The sequence below is a fragment of the Triticum aestivum genome, chromosome 5A (genome assembly GCF_018294505.1).
Source record: "Triticum aestivum cultivar Chinese Spring chromosome 5A, IWGSC CS RefSeq v2.1, whole genome shotgun sequence".
In the NCBI taxonomy this organism is placed as follows: domain Eukaryota; kingdom Viridiplantae; phylum Streptophyta; class Magnoliopsida; order Poales; family Poaceae; genus Triticum; species Triticum aestivum.
In genome coordinates this window covers 194,266,988-194,284,005 of record NC_057806.1, presented here as the reverse complement: position 1 = coordinate 194,284,005, position 17,018 = coordinate 194,266,988, and positions in this window count along the sequence as shown.

Here is a 17,018-nt window from a genome sequence, read left to right as displayed (position 1 = left end):
TGTTCCATAGTAACAAGTGACAGTAAATTTCAGCACACTATATAAATTTTTCCTTACCAAATTCCACCTACCAAAGGCGCTTCACTCCCCGGCAACGGCGCCATAAAAGAGTCTTGATGACCCACAATTGTAGAGGATCTATTGTAGCGTTTTTGATAAGTAAGAGTGTCGAACCCAACGAGGAGCAGAAGGAAATGATAAGCGGTTTTCAGCAAAGTATTCTCTGCAAGTACTGAAATTATCGGTAACAGATAGTTTTGTGATAAGGTAGTTTTTGTAGATAAGGTGCAGCAAGATGGCCCAATACTTTTTGTAGCAAATGACAAGCCTGAACAAACTCTTATATGAAGAAAGGCGCTCCCGAGGACACATGGGAATTATCGTCAAGCTAGTTTTCATCACGCTCATATGATTCGCGTTCGGTACTTTGATAATCTGATATGTGGGTGGACCGGTGCTTGGGTACTGTCCTTCCTTGGAAAAGCATCCCACTTATGATTAACCCCTATTGCAAGCATCCGCAACTACAACATAAGTATTATGGTAAACCTAACCATAGCATGAAACATATGGATCCAAATCAGCCCCTTACGAAGCAACGCATAAACTAGGGTTTAAGCTTCTGTCACTCTAGCAACCCATCATCTACCTATTACTTCCCAATGCCTTCCTCTAGGCACAAACAATGGTGTAGTGTCATGTAGTCGACGTTCACATCACACCACTAGAGGAAAGACAGCACACATCTCATCAAAATATCGAACGAATACCAAATTTACATGACTACTTATAGCAAGACTTCTCCCATGTCCTCAGGAACAAACGTAACTACTCACGAATCATATTCATGTTCATAATCATAGGGGTATTAATATGCATAATGGATCTAAACATATGATCTTCCACCAAGTAAACCAACTAGCATCAACTACAAGGAGTAATCAACACTACTAGCAACCCACAGGTACCAATCTGAGGTTTGGATACAAAGATTGGATACAAGAGATGAACTAGGGTTTGAGGTGAGATTGTGCTGGTGAAGATGTTGATGGAGATTGACCCCCTCCCGATGAGAGGATCGATGGTGATGACGACGGTGATGATTTCCCCCTCATGGAGGAAAGTTTCCCCGGTAGAACAGCTCCGCCGAAGCCCTAGATTGGTTCCGCCAAGGTTCCGCCTCGTGGTGGCGGAATTTCGTCCTGTGAGCTAGCTTATGATTTTTTTTCGTCCACAAAAGACTCCATATAGCCAAAGATGGGCATCAGAGGGCTACCATGGGGCCACGAGGCAGGGGGAACGCCCCCCACCCTCATGGATGGTGGGTGGCCCCCTCTGATACTTCTTTCGCTCAATATTTTATATATATTCTGAAACGTGCTCCCGTGAAGTTTCAGGACTTATGGAGTTGTGCAGAATAGGTCTCTAATATTTGCTCCTTTTCCAGCCCAAAATTCCAACTGATGGCATTCCCCCTCTTCATCTAAACCTTGTAAAATAAGAGAGAATAGGCATACGTATTGTGACATATTGTGTAATAACAACCCATAATGCAATAAATATCGATATAAAAGCATGATGCAAAATGGACGTATAATGGACCTCCACTGGGCCCTACCCACCTCTTTGCTGTCAGCTAGCGGATGACAAAGAATCTTTGTCGTCCGCCAGCGGACAGCAAAGATTTGGCTGATGACAAATAGGGTCTTTGCCGTCAGCCCATTCTTTGTCGTCCGTTTTTTGAAAGCGGATGGCAAAGACCTTCTTTGTCGTACGCTAGCAGATGGCAAAGATCTGACTGATGGGAAATTCTCTTTTCCAGTAGTGATACGTAGAGGGAGTGGGAAAGTTAGAGGAGCGCTTTGATGGGTTGCAAACAGAGCACGTGCCACGTGCGAAAAACAGCATTGCTGATCATCTTTCGAAGTGTGCTGCGCAAAAACTTCCTGTGGAACCAGGGACTTTTGTTCTCCATCTGACTCAGCCCTCCGTAGCCCCGGCAACAATGGCCAGAAAGAGGAGGAAACTGGACTCCAGCAAGCCTCTCCTGGCAGAGCTTCCTAAAGCCCCCGGCAAAGAGCTTGGCGGGAACAACTCCCCTTTGATCGGTGAGCAGCGCTCTCCCGTCGAACTACCAGTCTTTGCGGTTGAGGCATGCGCTCCCATGAACGAGGAGGTGTTGCTGATCCTTGTTGCCGATCCTCAGGCTCCAACTTGGGCACGGCACATAGTCCATTTCCTCCAAACAGGAGAACTTCTTGATGAGCAAGAAGTAGCTGAAAGAGTAGCCCGGAGGGCCAGTATGTATCAGTTCATTGACGACACGCTATACAGAAGAAGGCCCAATGGTGTGAAATTGAAGTGCATTTGCTGGGAAGAAGGAAAGTAACTGTTGGCAGAGGTACACAAAAGGCATCTGCGGCTCCCATATTGGATCAAGGGCCCTGATCGGAAAGGCTTTCCAGCAAGGTTTCTACTGGCCCACGTCCCTCCAAGATGCAGTTGAGCTAGTCACCAAATGTGAAGCCTGCCAGTTCCACTTTAAGGATATTCATCAGCCTGCTCAAGCTCTCTAGATGATCCCTTTGTCATGGCCATTTTCGGTCTGGGGGCTCGACATCTTGGGCCCCTTCCCCCCATGCTACTAGGGGCTTTGAATTCTTGTATGTTGCAATCGATAAATTTACAAAGTGGACGGAAGTGGAGCCCATGAGGAAGGTGACTGCACAGTCAGCTATCAAGTTCTTGAAAGGATTGGTGTGCCATTTCGGAGTACCCGCCAGAGTCATCACTGACAATGGTACCCAATTCACAAGTCGCGCCTTCATGCAGTACATTCATGCCATCGGAAGCAAGGTCTCGTTTGCCTCTATTTCCCGTCCCAGAAGCAACGGACAAGCTGAGAGGACGAACACTGAAGTGATGCGAGGACTCAAGACAGGAACTTTTGATGGACTGTAGAAATGTGGCAGGCGATGGATCGACGAGCTGCCGGTGGTTCTTTGGTCCCTTCGTACGTCACCAAATCGAGCTACCAGCCAGACTCCATTCTCCCTAGTCTATGAGAGAGAAGCAGTGATCCCCACAGAACTCATATACGGGTCACCTCGAGTCCTTTGCCTACGATGAAGTAGCACAAGAACAGCACCGGTGTGACGACGTTGTGCTACTTGAGGAGAACCGTCTCTGTGCTGCTACGCGTGCTGCACACTACCAGCAAGCCCTGCGTTGCTATCACAGCCGCAGGGTCCATGCCCAGAGTCTTGAGGCAGGCGACCTTGTCCATAGGCGTGTTCAGTCCGCCAAGGGTGCAAACAAGTTGACGCCGAAGTGGGAAGGCCCTTAACGGGTAGTATGAGTCACCAGACCTGGCGCAGTACGTCTGGAGACCGGAGATGGCATTCAGTTGCAAAACTCATGGAACATTGAGCATCTCCGTTAGTTCTACCCGTAAGGATCGGCTGTCGGGTCCTGCCCGGTAGCCACCCTTTTGTACACGCCTTACTGATGTTGCATGTGACCCTTTGTACAAAGCCAGACACAGACACTGAGTAACAAATAAATAAATGAAGCGCTGGGGGCCCCAAAAAATTTCATGCATGCATAAGCATAACATGAGCATCGCATGATCATGTAGATAAGGGCATATGTGGCATTGTTTTCCTCTGCATTTAACTACGGGGCTCTTGTCGTCGACCCGTTCCCGAAGAGAAGAAATGAAGACAAGTCTACATATCGGCCCCCGACAAGCCAAACAGATAAGTTCTTCCTTATCCGTACATGTTCTGTAAGGTGAAAACTTGTGCATATGAAAACCTCGTCACCTTTGAAGCATAGGTGCTTCCATCATGTGTCCCGAACGTTGCTTCGGTCAAGGTGGTTGTAGTGGCCTTTGACGGAGGAGGTTCAATAGGGAGCTGGTTCCTTTCCATAGTTTTGTGCCCGGCAAGTCAAGCCCTGCGACAACAAAATAAAGGCACCGGCAAGATAGCTTGCGAGAAAAAAACTTTTTTACGTAAACGTATAGAGGCATCTCACCTCTGCATGGACATGGTACATGCACAAGTACCCGGCAAGGCTTGTCTTTTTCAATAATATGCGAATAAGCAAGTATAGATCTTACATGACACAAACATGGACTAAGAATATTACCTATTTTAGACTAAAGATTGGCAAGTGCCTGCACATTTTAGACTGAAAAAGATACATGCCCCGTAATCCCTTTCTTGTCCCTCTCCTACTAGGAACTACTATGGGAGGTGAAGAGGGTAAAATGAGTGCCTGAGCAGAAGCCCATCCCGATCCCGTCAAGACAGGCCGGTCGCAGCCTGACAAGATCGGGAGTGGCGAGGCCACGAAGGAAGGGAATGGAGGGAGAAGCTCGGTGGTGCCCTGGCCATGACCCCCAGGGCTCGCAAGAAGCCCCAACACAGGCGCCGCCAGGGAGAGCCGTCGGAGCCCAGCTGGAAGACAGCTGGAGGAGGCGAAGGCACCAAGAGAGCGCCCCCCTCCCCGGAAACCGTCCGGAAGAGGCCAGTGATGATGGTGCCGGGAAGGGAGGGGAAGAGCGGAAAGTTGAGGCAGCAGGCCGGCAATACGAGACGAAGGCGTCGGTGCCATCGTACTCCGACCTGACAGCCTGCCACCCGCCTTCTCCGTCTTCCCTCATTTTTTCCTTATCGCCATCGCTCCAGGAGGACGCCGACCCATAGGCCCATCGCCTTCCTCGGAGAAGCGGCAGAAGGCGGCAGCATCCGAGGCGTGTGAAGAGTGTCGCTCCCCACCTTGGCGGGTAGGAAGACACTGCCATCTTTAGCGTCAATCCTGACACCATTGGAAGGAGATGTGCTGGGATTACCAAGGATCCCGAGCACGACACCATAGGCAGGCGCTGGAAGTCCCAGGGTCCTCACCGACGGGATGACAAGCCCCCAACGGCTTGCAACGACGGCAAGTACTCCCCTCCGGGCGGCTGGCTTGTGTGGGGGAGGCAAGCGCTCCATCATGTCGAAGAACCGCAGCGCCTCCCACACTGTGGTAGATTCGATGCCCACATCTGCGACCACCACGTCTCCTGCAACCCCGGACCAGACTCACTCCCCAAGCACTAGCACGAGTATTCAGCATCATCACCCCCAATCTAGAGCCCGGGGCCTGGCCCCGGTCTCCATCCTTCGACATAACAAAGAAGGAGGCAAGAAACAAAAGGGGAGAGGTTCCTGGATAGGCATATCCGCTCCCTCTCGCACCCCCTTTTTATATGCAGGGTGGGGGCTGATCCTTCACCCTCAAGGGGCTCTTTCCGATCGGACTCATCCAAGCTACCACTGACGGTCAGATCCGATCGCTGCTCTCCTACACCAATCCAAGAAGACCAGGCCTCTGCCATAACACTCTTTCCCACACCATGCGCCTCCATTACCTACCCCACTCGATGCATGCAACATATGTGGCAGAGGATAAGGGCGTGGTGGGATGAGTGAATTGGCAGTTACTCCCTCATGAGTTAAAATCATTCACGTACCATTACATAAATGGCCCCACCATGATTGCCATTACACGACAAGCAGAAAAGCCGGAAACTAACTCAAGCACAGCTTAATGAAGAAGCAAAGAAGATACCAAAGGACGAGCCACCACAGGCTCTTCGCCCATGTATTGGATAGGGCCTACCCCTACGACGCTTGACATCACATTCAGGCCAGGCCCGGGGGCACCTGTCGGTGCAACAAACCCTGGTGTATGTTGGTCGGACTGTACACAGACTCAAGGGAAAGATTACAACATCCAAGACAAGGCCAAGCAGAAGATATACCTCTTTGAGAAGTCAAAGGGCGGATCAAGAATACCAATACAAGACAAAGGTACAAGATATCACTAAGGAAAAACCTCCCTTGCTACGCAGGCGAGCCTGGCGAGGTCGAGGTCAGCCCAAAGACAAGTCTCAAGACTCCCTCGGCAGGCTTGCCAGGGACGCCGAGCGTGGATTACCCTGCCAAGGCTCCATCACTCCACCTCACAGCGATGCAAGTCACCTATCGGTGCGGTGTCCAGCCCCTGAGTGGTTAAGTGGCTGCTATTTGGCATGTGGCAGCCATTTCTGAGGAATATCACCCCCAAATGACACCCGTCCAGAGGCGTGTCATGCAGGCAGGCGAGAAGGTCAATTGCGACGCCCCAAGACCGGAGCTCTAGATGCCTTCCATGTTTTCTGAGTTTCGTTGTGTGATTTGTTTTTGCTTGTTGCATTCTTCATTGCATCATGTCATCATGTCATTTCATTTTTAAAACTCAACCAATTAAATGGTATGGATCTTTGATTCGTTTAAATTGAGGGAACTCACATGGTGGTCTCTCTTTAAAACATACCCTCCTGATATTTAGGGAGATATTATAAAATATTCCATTGTTTTCGAATCACCCATGAACCCACTTGCATATTAAATCCCTTGGCCTTTTCTTCTTCAAGTTTCGACTCTCTAGCCTTGCCAATAATTCTTTTACCATTTTCCGGAGCTCTACCAAAATTCTCAACATCTTTGGATACTCCTAAAACCTCGTCCTAGTTCAAACCCATTTGAATTAAATTCAAATGAGTTTGAATTCTTATCGTTCGATCTTGGCCATTTCTATTTTCTTGGAACTAGCCATTTTTGTGAGTCCGGAAAAATTATCCACGTGCCCCAACTCTTTCTCTAACCTTTCTTTTCTTCCCCTTTTCTTTATCTTTATTTTTTTCCGTTTTGAAAAGAGTTAGAAAGAGAGAAGGATCCCAACAGCCAGTAGGCCTCCTGGCCTTTTTCCTCTCCCCACCTATTTGGCCTAAGGCGCAGCCACTAGCCTCCCTAGGCGCAGCCTTCCCTCTCCCTGGGCCGGCCTCCAAGGCCCAGTCTTTCCCCTGCTAACCCTAGGCGCATTCGTACCCTTTCCCTCGATCCCCTCCTCCTTGTCTCCCCGCTCGCGCCACCAGGAGAGAAGCGCTCGATGCCCTCTGCCCGATCCCATCTCCTTCTCCCTCGTCTCCACCCCGACGCCAGGAAGACCCGATCGGTCCCCATCTCCCTCAATGCGCCCGACCTCCTTCCTCCATCAGTTCCACCACGCGGCTTCTCTCCCTCCCGCACCCCAAGCACCTCTGCATCGCCGCCTCCTCACCATGGCACCCTGCCGGCCGGCGAGCCCAAGCCTGCCGCCGCGTCGACCGAGTCTCCTTCCGCTTCTCCTCTGCCTCAACTCCGGCCGGACCGACTCGGTTCCCCGCCGCCTCGCTGAGTCCATAGGGTCGCCTCTTTGTGCTCCTTCGCCTCGCCTCATCGTCCTATGACCAGCGTCACCTCCAGTGCCCACGGGTCATGCGCCATGCTCCGGCACCATGTTGCTGCAACCTGGTTGCTTGCGTCTCCATGGATGTCCGCAGGACGACGCCACCATCCTCGTTCTGCAACGCTGCCGGGCTCCTCTCCACGCGCGCTTGCACCCCTGCATCGCTCCTGAAGACACGCAGCCGCCCGTTAGCTCCTGCGATGCCTGCTGATGTCGCTATTTCCCTCGGTCAAACGAACAAACACTTCCACCGGAGACCACCAAGACCGTCTAGGATTCGCCAAGACGCCGTCGGTGTCCCTCCAAGTTTGATGTTGGAACATGGACCTCTACACGGATTCGCCAAGTACCACGACGCCCCTCCGAAGAGTTCAGGTTCGACAAGTCCGATGTCACTCTTGTACAACTACGCTGCCGAGACCGGCGAGACCGACCTTGTAACGCTATGCCAAGTACCTCTACCGGTGACTCGAACTTCTACGAACCGTGTACAACTACTGCAACTGTAATTTTGACAAGAAACATGTACCACTACCATCGCGAGTACCTCAACCATCGTCATGTACCCCTACTTCCACTACCATCGCAAGAACAACTACTTCCTCTATGAACTCGAACTACTCGAGAATGCTCCCTTGGAAGGTATAACCACCGAGACGACACCCGTGAATGAATGTTGTGTGATGTATGAGAGGGTCGTGGTTGCACCATGTCCGATTTGTTCTTTGCGAGTTCCTCATTGCCTTGCCGTCGACATGTGGGAACCCGGTATCAGGGAGCACCCCACCATTCATCGCATGACACGCTCCCATCACATCTTCTTTTGCATTGGTATCTCAATCGAGTTACCGGAACCGGAATGTTGCCACGGCATCATTTCCATTTCATCGCCATGGCACCCCTTTCTTTCTACCACGGTGACTAATGCTCTCATCACGCTCATGCCAACTTTTAATAAAAATTGCATAAAACTTGCAAATGTCATTCGCATCATGATAACAACATCAAGAGTGTTTAAATTGTTGTTTGCATTAATTTGCTAAATGCATATGGGGATTTACTGGATTTGTTGTTTGTTATATCCGGCCCCGGCCCCATTTAAATTGTTTATATGGTATAGTTTTTCCATGCTTCACCTCTTGCCATGTTAACCAACATTTAATATTGTTGAGTACCTAACCGGGAGTGAACTAAATAATTGATGTGGTGTTCCATCAATATGAAACTCGTTGCATATTGGGCTCCACTTAACTTGTTGTTTTTCTATGCTCTTTGACATGCCATGCATATTTAAACCCGACATGCATCATACTTGATTGTGCATCATGCCATGTTTATGTGATGATTGTTTACCATGTTGTTTGCTTCTTTCCGGTGTTGCTTCTTCTTGTTAGTTCTGGTAACGTCGCGTTTGTGAGGATCCATTCGACTAGGTCCGTTTGTCTTCTTCATGGACTTGTTCTTCTTCCTTGCGGGATCTCAGGCAAGATGACCATACCCTCGAAATCACTTCTATCTTTGCTTGCTAGTTGTTCGCTCTATTCCTATGTCGCGATACCTACCACTTGCTATATCATGCCTCCTATATTGCCATGACAAGCCTCTAACCCACCTTTCCTAGCAAACTGTTGTTTGGCTATGTTACCGCTTTGCTCAGCCCCTCTTATAGCGTTGCTAGTTGTAGGTGAAGTCGGAGTTTGTTCCATGTTGTAACATGGATATTGTTAGGATATCATTATTATATCTTATTTACATTAATGCACCTATATACTTGGTAAAGGGTGGAAGGCTCGGCCTTATGCCTGGTGTTTTGTTCCATTCTTGCCGCCCTAGTTACCGTTATACCGGTGTTATGTTCCTTGATTTTGTGTTCCTTACACGGTTGGGTGTTATGGGAACCCCTTGATAGTTCGCTTTGAATAAAACTCCTCCAACAAGGCCCAACCTTGGTTTTAAATTTGCCTAACAACCTATCACCTTCCCTTGCGTTCTGCAGACTCAAGGGTCATCTTTATATTAACCCCCCCGGGCCAGTGCTTCTCTAAGTGTTGGTCCGAACCAGAGCACCGTGCGGGACCGTCCCTTGGCAACTTGGGTTATGTTGGTACCTGTACGCTTAGCTTATCCTGTGTTGCCCTGAGAACGAGATATGTGCAGCTCCTATCGAGATGTCGGCACATCGGGCGGTCTTGCTGATCTTGTTTTACCATTGTCGAAATGTCTTGTAACTGGGATTTCGAGTCTGGTCAGGTCTTCCTGGGAGAAGGAATATCCTTCGTTGACCGTGAGAGCTTGTGATGGGCTAAGTTGGGACACCCCTGCAGGGTTTGAACTTTCGAAAGCCGTGCCCGCAGTTATGGGCAGATGGGAATTTGTTAATGTCCGGTTGTAGAGAACTTGACACTTAACTTAATTAAAATGAATCAACCGCGTGTGTAGCCGTGATGGTCTCTTCTCGGCGGGGCTCAGGAAGTGAACACGGTTCTTCTGTTATGCTTGAATGTAAGTAGTTTCTGGATCACTTCTTGATCACTTCTAGTTCACGACCGTTGTGTTGCTTCTCTTCTCGCTCTCTTTTGCATGAGTTAGCCACCGTATATGTTAGTGCTTGCTGCAGCTCCACCTCACTACCCTTTCCTACCCATAAGCTTAAATAGACTTGATCTCACGGGTGTGAGATTGCTGAGTCCTCGTGACTCACAGATACTTCCAAACAGTTGCAGGTGCCGATGATACCAGTGCAGATGACGCAACTGAGCTCAAGTGGGAGCTCGATGAAGATCTTGTTCGTTGTGTTGTTTCGTTTCCTATTGATCAGTCGTGGAGCCCAGTTGGGATGATCGGGGATCTAGCATTTGGGGTTTTTCTTCTTGTATTTTGGTTCTGTAGTCGGACCTTGTTTGTATTCTAGATGATGTATGTTTAACTTGTATTTGTGTGAAGTGGCGATTGTAAGCCAACTCTTTAGCCCTTTCTTATTCAGTACATGGGATGTGTGAAGATTACCCCTCTTGCGACAAGCCTACCATGCGGCTATGCCTCCAAGTCGTGCACCGACATGTGGGAGATATAGCCGCATCGTGGGTGTTACATCAATGAATAGCATGGCAAGGCTTGCCGGGCTACCCCCCTTGATGTGACACTAAGCGGTGCATTTAATGCACCCTATCCTGTCTGCAGAGTTAGGTATGATAGCACTGTGGCTATCTAGTCACTAGATAATGACTGGTTTGCCACTGTGGTAACCCCTTGACCTATGAAAGGAGGGTCGTGGCAACCTTAGAAAGGATTTGGACCCCTGTATACTCATACGTGCGTAGCTTCTCTTGTCCCGAGGCGAGCTTGTCGAGCTTGAGTGTTGTGTCTCTACCACGTCAGTAGGGTTTTACGCCTCGCGGCAGACTGAAGCTGGGTAAAAACTATCTGTATCATTGCTGCCGCGCTGCTCTACGGTCTTCGCTCTTTGTTCAATGCACCCTTCCCCCTTGCCAAACCACAAGGGGCCAATGGCCCCATAGGTGGCCGTGTTGAACCACGACACCGACAAGCTCACCGAGCTCAGGCTTGCCGCCAATAACCAGCGCCCCACCTCCCTGGCTAGTTGTTCGTTGGTTAGTGAGGTGTCGAGCTCGCAAGTGATTAGGTGAAGGCAGCCCGTGCTGTCAGCTTGTTGGAGAGCAGGATTACCTTTATTGACACCTGTCCTAACGGTGTCTCAAGCTAATAAGAGGTAGGTGGATAAGTGGTGCATCACTCTTACTAGGGGTTCACCCTCCACGCGACACCTAGCAGTGCATTTAATGCGCTTTTGTCCTAACTAGCAGAGTTAGGTATGATAGATCTGCATCTGACTAATCACCCTATAATGAACTTTTTGCCACTGTGGTTACCCCTTGAACTATAAAAGAAGGGCCAGGGTGACCTTTACAGGGGTTTGAAACCTTGTAACACACACGCATACATAATCGAGTAGCTGCCCTCTCCTAGTGACTTGATGGGAGAGAGCGCTCCGTGTACTTTCTTCCACATCCACCCAATACATACAAGCAGGAGTAGGGTGTTAGCTTCTTAGTGGCCTGAACCTGGGTAAAAATTGTAATGTCTCTTGTTTTGCTTGCTCTTCATGCCAACTCACCCCCACCGAACCAGCAAAGGGGCAGCCCTGCCCCATAGATTGACGGCTCCATGCCGACACACGCAGCCATGCAACACTCACACGAACACATGCACGCATGCAACACTCTCTCTCTCTCACACACACGCACGCATGCGTGCACACACCACAGGACCAACACACATGCTCACACTGACGTGCTCAACCTACACATACATACACACACATCAGGCCCTGACAGACACATACACAACCAGGTGGTTCCCGTGCACGAGTTGGAGTCTTGTCGCTCCTGCGTAAATTTGTGTTTATCTTACTTTTTTCCTATGCGAACTGACAGGTGGGACCCACAAGGAATGTGGCCAATTGAACCAGTCAACATAGTGTTCACAGCTACTACACAACTTGTTCTTGTAGACTCGTGTTGGGCCTCCAAGCGCGAAGTTTTGTAGGACAGTAGCAAATTTCCCTCAAGTGGGTGACCTAAGGTTTATCAATATGTGGGAGGTGTAGGATGAAGATGGTCTCTCTCAAACAAACCTCCAACCAAATAACAAAAAGTCTCTCATGTCACCAACACACCAAATACAATGGTAAAGTGTATAGGTGCACTAGTTCAGCGAAGAGATGGTGATTCAAGTGTAGTAATGATAGTAGATATTGATTTTTGTAATAGTAACAATAAAAACAACAAGGTAGGAAGTAACAAAAGTCAGCACAAACGGTATTGCAATGCTTGAAAATGAGGCCTAGGGTTCGTACTTTCACTAGTGCAATCTCTCAACAATGCTAATATAATTTGATCATATAACCATCCCTCAACGTGAAATGAAGAATCACTCCAAAGTTTTTATCTAGCGGAGAACATAAGACAAAATTGTTTGTAGGGTACGAAACCACCTCAAAGTTATCCTTTCCGATCGATCTACCCAAGAGTTCGTACTAAAATAACATCATATGATACCCATCAACCAACTCCAGTGCCACCTAGATATTCCAATGTCACCACCAGTATACGTGAGTTGATTATACGATATGCATCAAACAACCTCAGATTCATAATATTCAATCCAACACAAAGAACCTCAAAGGGTTCCCGATTTCTACCGAGAAACAAAAACGAGAATGTGCATCAACCCCTATGCATAGATTACCCCAATGTCACCTCAAGAATCCGCGAGTTGAGTGCCAAAACACACATCAAGTGAATCAATATGATACCCCATTGCCACCACGGGTGTTCATAGCAATACACACATCAAGTGTTTTCAAATCGATAAAAGTATTCAATCCAATAATAATGAAAGCTCAAAGGAAAAACACAATTCATCACAACAAGATAGAGAGGGGAAAACACCATATGATCCAACTATATTGACCAAGCTCGTGATACATCAAGATCGTGCCAAATCATGAACACAAGAGAAAGAGAGAAAGATTAAACACATGGCTACTGGTACAAGCGCTCAGCCCCGAGGGTAGATACTCCCTCCAATCATGGTGGCCGCCGGGGTGATGAAGATGGCCTCCGGTGATGATTTCACCCTCCGGCAGGGTGCCGGAACAGGGTGTAGATTGGTTTGTCGTGGCTATGGAGGCTTGCGGTGACGGAACTTTTGATATATGGTTATTTCTGGGGATTTATGTATGCATAGGATTTTTTGGCGTCAGTTTCACGCGAAGATGGGCCACAGGGGGGCCACTACCCACCAGGGTACGCCAGAGGGGGGTGGTGTGCCCTAGTGGCTAGTGGGCAGCAGGGCTCCCCTGTGGGTTTTTGCTCCATTATTTTTTATATTTCCCAAAAAATTCTCCAAAAAGTTTCGTCCAATTGCGAGAACTTTTATTTCTGCATAAAAAACAACACTACGGTAGTTCTGCTGAAAACAGCGTCAGTCCGAGCTAGTTCCATTCAAATCATACCAAAACCATATATAATTGTAGTGAACATGGCATGAATACTTCATAAATTATAGATACGTTGGAGACATATTAGCATCCCCAAGCTTAATTCCTACTCATCGACTAGCAGGTAAAAGATAAAAGAAATAACTTATCAAGTGTGAATGCTAGCATAGTGCATAAGTTTGATCAATGATAATTTTAATCTCCTTTCCTAGCATCATAAAAGCAACTCTTTCTCATAAAACTCATCATGATAAAGTAGAAGCAATTCACATGTTCTGGTTCAAAGAATGCATTCTCTTGAAACTTGACAACCTATGTTCTTAGTCACCAAACAATTGCAATTCAACTTATTCAACTAAGTCTAAGTAAGAGCTCCATATACTCAATCATCATATAGTCTTCTATGATTGCTAGTACTCAAAGCATATTTTTAGAGAAAAAAATGGCATCCATCAAACACAAAGAAAGATAGTCGCTTAATGTTTCGCCTCCCAACTCATTTATCATAGAGATAATTTTCAACAATAATAAATGATGATCAAATATATTTTCCTGGCCATATGTGCCTAGATCTTTCCCCACCACATGACTTGCCAACTAGAGAATAACTGAGGTTGAATTGAGAATGTATACTAGTGACTCTTTTATAAAAGTAAATACTAAAAAGTAAAAGATAGGCCCTTCGCAGAGGGAAGCAAAGGTTGTCATCTGCTTTTAATTTTTGGATGTGCAAGCTCCTAATGCAATGGAACGTCATGTTATATTTTTATGGCTTTATGCACCGATGATGACTTACTAGAAGGATCTATTCAATCCATAGGTAGGAATGGTGGACACTCATGGAAAGAAACTGGGTTTAAGGGTTTGGATGCAAAAGTGGTATCTCTACTTCGTATGAATTTTTGGCTAGCAAAAGATCCTAAGCAAACAACACATGTTGGAGGATCCATAACAATATAACTTCTATGAAAATATACACAACCATAACTCATTACGTTGTCTTCCTTGTCCAACTTCAACTAATTTTCTCAAGTTTGAAAATAATTAATGGTTATTCACAATCATAGAAGATGTGCAAGATAGTATATTTGTACATGAAAGTTCTCTTCCTTATACCAATCATTCATGAATTGCTTGTACGACCAATATTGTGATTGTCAAGCTTCAAAAGATTTCACTATCTAAAACCAATGTGAAGCTGCTACTAGGCATGATATGAGCATATAATTTCAACATCATATTCAATTCATTCAACAATTTACTCATAGAATATACATGAAGAACAAGAGTAAATGACAAACAACTCCAAAAGGATATAAGTGAAGATCAAGCGAGTAGTTAAGTAAATTAGTAGCTATCTGAGGACTCTCTATCATTAAAAAATAATTCATATCTAAGTATTTTATTAAAACAGTAAGCAAAACAAAATAAATGTCATTCCAACAATAGCACATATCATGCGAAGAAGCAAAAACTTAGATTCAATCGATACTAATCGATATTTTTTTATGAAGAAAGGTGGGATGCCTACTGAGGCATCCCCAAGCTTAGATGCTTGAGACTTCTTGGAATATTATCTTGGGATGCCTTGGGCATTCCCAAGCTTGAGCTTTTGTGTCTTCTTCATTCCTCTCATAGCACGGTTTTCCTAAATCTGAAAAACTTCATCCACACAAAACTCAACAAGAAGTCATGAGATAAGATAGTATAAGTCAATGCAAAAACCTTATCATTCTCTACTATAGAGAACAACTAATATTATTATTTAACATTGCATACTAAATACCTTTGCATAGTTAATATTCCTATCCTCAAATAGAATCATTAAACAAGCAAACATATGCAAACAATGCATAACAACAATATGTCTAAATAGGAAATTTATTGTAAAATTCTAAAAATTCTAAAAAATTACCACACTGTAGGAAATTTATTGTAACTTATTGTGTAAATATTCCAAGATTTTATGATGTTCTGGCCATTCACAAATATTCAAAACATAACAATGATCATTCTATTTTCAAACAGCACCATATAGACTTGCAAAATAAGCATTGTAAAAGCTATACTTGACACTTTATTGAAATAAAAGATGCAAAACATTACTCTAATTAACAGCAACAAAATCTCAACAAAATAAAATGAAGCTCCATGCAAAACACATATCATGTGATGAATAAAAATATAGCTCCATGTGAGGTTACTGATAATGTTGAAGATGAAAGACGGGATGCCCTCCGGGGCATCCCGAAGCTTAGTTTCTTGGGTCCTCCTTGAATATTACCGTGGGGTGCCTTGGAAATCCCCAATCTTAGCGTCTTGCCATACCTTATTCTCCTCATATCGATATCTCATCCAAAACTTGAAAACTTCAATCACACAAAACTTAACGGAACTTTGTGAGATAGGTTAGTATGATAAAGACAGGTCATTCACATTGGTACTGTCAAGAAAACATTCATAATTGTTATCACACAATTCCTACTATATCCTACAATTTCCACAATTTATATTGACCAATATAAGCCATAGAAACTACTATAAAACAAGCAAACTATGCATTGAAAACATAATCTTTCAGAAACAGAACAGTTTGTAATGTTTTGTACAATGATCATCCTTCTGTTACTCCAAAAATTCTGAAAAATTAGGACAACGTAGGCAATTTGTATATAAATCATCTTTAAACAAAATCAGAAATCTCGACGCCCCAGTGACTTTAACAATTTTGTTACTGGGCGCAAAAGTTTATGTTTTTGCACAGAATCAAGTCAAGTATAATCCACACTATCCCAAAGGCTTTACGTGGTACTTTATTCAAACAAAAGTTATAAAACATGATTACTATAGTAGCCTAATCATGTGAACACACAAAAACATTAGGGGTAAATGTTGGGTTGTCTCCCAACAAGCGCTTTTCTTTAATGCCTTTTTAGCTACGCCTGATGATTTCAATGGTGCTCACATAAAATAAAAGAATTGAAACATAAATGGAGCATCATTAAGCCTATGACTTGCACATTCAAGCCTAACCAACTTCTTATGAGGGATTTTGTGTGCAAACAATTCATGGGAACAAGAATCAACTAGCATAGGAAGGCAAAACAAGCAAAACTTTCAACATAAAGAAAGGAAACTTGATACTATTGAAATATGTAAAAGCATATGTTTGTCTCTCATAATAATTTTTAATAGCATCATGATCTACAAGCATGGAAATTTTATTACTCTCCACATAAGAAAATTTATTCTCATGAATAGTAGTGGGAGCAAACTCAACAAAATAACTATCATGAGATACTTGATTGACATAATCAAATTGAACATTAAAATCATGATGGCAAGTTTCATGGTTATCATGATTCTTTATAGCATATATGTCATCACAATAATCATCATAGATAGCAAGTTTGTTGTCACAATCAATTGGAACCTCTTCCAACATAGTAAATTCATCATTAAATATAGTCATGACCTCTCCAAATCCACTTTCATCAATATAATCATCATAAATAGGAGGGATGCTATTATCATAATAAAGTTGCTCATCAAAACTTGGGGGGCTACAAATATCATCTTCATCAAATATAGCATCCCCAAACTTATGGCTTTGCATATCTCTTGCATCATGGATATTCAAAGAATTCATAGTAGCAACGTTGCAATCATGCTC